This window comes from Silene latifolia, chromosome 9 (genome assembly GCF_048544455.1).
Source record: "Silene latifolia isolate original U9 population chromosome 9, ASM4854445v1, whole genome shotgun sequence".
Lineage (NCBI taxonomy): Eukaryota > Viridiplantae > Streptophyta > Magnoliopsida > Caryophyllales > Caryophyllaceae > Silene > Silene latifolia.
Window position 1 is genome coordinate 209,962,922 of NC_133534.1, and position 3,228 is coordinate 209,966,149.

At 38.5% G+C, this 3,228-nt stretch overlaps 1 non-coding gene across 1 annotated transcript; it reads right to left on the reverse strand.

Moving 5' to 3' along the window:
• Positions 1–1,706: 1,706 nt before the first annotated feature.
• LOC141603019 (small nucleolar RNA R71) lies at positions 1,707–1,813 on the reverse strand. The gene has a single exon (XR_012524918.1). It is a non-coding gene; the product is annotated as a small nucleolar RNA R71 (small nucleolar RNA).
• Between the last annotated feature and the right edge of the window lie 1,415 nt (positions 1,814–3,228).

Consider the following 3,228-nt stretch of genomic DNA (forward strand, 5'->3'; position numbering starts at 1 on the left):
TATTAATACAAATCTCATTTCTTTAATTTCTCTTTTGGTCATCTTTTATTTTGGGTAATTGAAGATTATTTGGGTTATTATTGGGAGATTGACAACCTTCCAATCATTCATCAAGTACTTCTATTATTCTTTGCTTTATTTTGGAATCATTAGTAGGTATAATTCTCTTAATCCCTTCTTAATTATTGTTAATCATCTTCATTTATTCATCATGTTTTGCCTTGTTAATATGATTGACAACCTTGTTAACATGTTAAACTTGATCATGAGTGAGTAGTTTCCTTAACTATGGTTAATGGGTAATAAGGAAAAACCAACATGGGGGATGATTCATGCTTAAATTAATAAGTTTTCATAATTTATTTGCTTGCTTGTTGTGATCTCAACTTATGCACATGTTATGTTTGATGAAATGCGAGCCTATGAATCCTTGCATTTTTCACCCATCACTTACCTTTTCAATGGGACTTGTAAGAAATAAACCAACTCGAGTCTCATTAGACCATGCATATAGTTGCGTAGGGAGGATTAAGTCAACTTGTAGGTGTTGTACAATCTAATCGATTCGGCTCCGGGACCCAAACCTTCCTAGGATTGTAAGATATAAACCAACTCGATCCATCACAACAATAATTGCTTGCTTATAATTTGAGAATATGTTTGTATAATCATTTCCCATGAATCCCCTATGACCCCATGACACCCTAGTGCTTTTTATCAATTGTTTACATCTCATTTTAATCATCTTGCTTGTTTACTTTTATTGCTATTTAGTCTAGTGATCTTCTCATCTCAACCCAAATCGTGACACCCCTATACACCGCTACTTGCAATCGAAAATCCTACATCAATACCCGTCCCTTGGGATCCGACCTTTACTTTCCTCTTTACTAATAGTAGAGTTGTTTGTGAAGTTATAAATATTGTTTTGGTCTAGGTGCTCCTAACGACAAGTAACCGAAAATTAAGCTCCAAGTGAGTCCCGCCAAAAATGGCGCCGTTGTCGGGGACGGTGTTAACTTGATTTGATTTTCTTAAATTGTTATTTGTTGGGTCTTTCTTTGCCTTGGGGAAGTAAAACTCCTCAAGGTTTGTTCTAATTGTTTTCGAGTTGTTTGATATTTTGCATGTGTAGAAGATCACAAGGTAACTTGTTACCCATTGATCACGAAATTGAAAGGACTTTGACAAACAATAGAAGACTTGCTAAAGGTACTTTGAGAGGTATTGGTGAGGTTGTAGATATTCAACCAAATACTATTGAGTTCATCAACCCTTTTGCAAGAGAAGGTGAGGAGAACCCAACACAAAATCCAACACAAAATCAACCCACAATGCCTAAATTTTCATCACATTCCGTACCAACCGAGGATAACCTACCCAATGGTACTCCCACACCACAACACTTAACCGGAAATTTCATTGCTAAATCCGCATTTATCCAATTAGTCGAAAGAAGCCAATTTGGGGGGATGCCTAGTGAAGACCCTCACTCTCACATGGAGACTTTTTGTGACTATTGTGATGCGATTTAACAAACCGGTGTGACTCAAGACCAAATTCGATGGGTCTTATTTCCTTTTTCTCTAATCGGCACCGCAAAACAATGGTTGAAAAGCCATGATAAGGCTACTCTTGGACTTGACTCTTGGAAGAAGTTGGCTCTAGCTTTCTACAAAAAATTCTACCCTCCGGAAAAGACTAACATGCTAAGAGCTCAAATTACGGGTTTTAAGCAAAGGGATGAAGAATCTTTGTATGAAGCTTGGGAGCGGTTTAAAGGAATTTGTCGCTCATGTCCTCACCATGGACTGAGCGAGTGGTTCTTTGTACAACAATTTTGGAATGGTCTTTATGAAGACTCAAGAAACATTCTCAACATGGGATCAAATGGTATGTTCACCACCGAAGTTGACGATAATCAAACTTGGAACAAGATTGAGGAAATGGCAGTCCATAATTCACAATATTGTAGACCTCGCAAGTCTACTAGAGGAGGAAAGCATGAAGTGGACTCTATTACTCAATTGGGTGCTCAACTTAGTGCTCATATTGATACCATTAACTTGAAGTTTGAAAAGGCTATGGCTAAACTTGAAGAAGCCTCAAAATCACCAAAGCATCATGTTAATGCCATGGTAGCATCTTCATCAATCCCAAGTGGGATATGTGAGAATTGTGGAACTTTGGGACATGACCAAAGTGAATGTAGGGGAACAAATGAACAAGTGAATGCTTTTTAAGCATACAAGAGTGGTACCCCTTATTCCAATTATTATAATGAAAACACCAAATTCCACCCAAATCTCTCATACAAAAGCCAAAATGTTCAAAACCCTCAACAAACATACACCCCACCTCCCATGAGAAACAATAATCAAATACCCTTTTTCAACCAAAACCAAGTCTACCAAAATCAAACTCCATACAATCAACAAAATGACCAAGGTTTTGACGTTCAAAAAGCGGTCCTCCAAATGCAAAAGAATCAACAAGAGTTTTTCTCTCAAATGCAAAAGGATAGCCAAGCAAAGGACATCACCGTCAACAACATCCTAGCCCGCACAAAAATGTTGGAAACCCAATTGACCCAACTAGCATCTTCAAACTCTCAAAGGCAAAAGGGGCAATTACCACCCGAAGGTAATCCCCCAAGACATGAAACGGTTAGTGCCATTCACTTGAGGAGTGGTACGAGGTATGAAGGACCAAAGAAGAAAGTTGAGGATGAAGTTGTGGAAGCTAGTGACAAAGAAGAAGTTGTGCAAAACTCTAAGGAAGGAGAACCAACAAAAGAAGAAGTTTCAAATAAAAGTGAAGAGAAGGCCAAGGAGAAATAGCCCATTGTGATTAGACTTCCATTACCAAGTCGTCAAGCTAAACCTAAGTTTGATGAACAACTTGGAAAATTTATGGACATTGTGAAGAATTTGGAAGTCTCGATTCCTTTCACGGACTTAATCAATCACGTGCCGGCCTATGGAAAGTACATGAAGGACATCCTTACGAAAAAAAAGTCGATCCGGAAGCTTGAAACTATCGCCTTCACTAAGGTGAGTAGTGCAATCCTTCAAGGGAGTTCACCTCCAAAACTAAAAGATCCGGGAAGCTTCTCAATACCGTGTACCATTGGCGATACCATGATCAACAAGACTTTGTGTGATCTAGGAGCAAGCGTGAGTGTTATGCCGTATTCGGTTAGTAAAAGGTTAGGGATGGGAGAGCTTA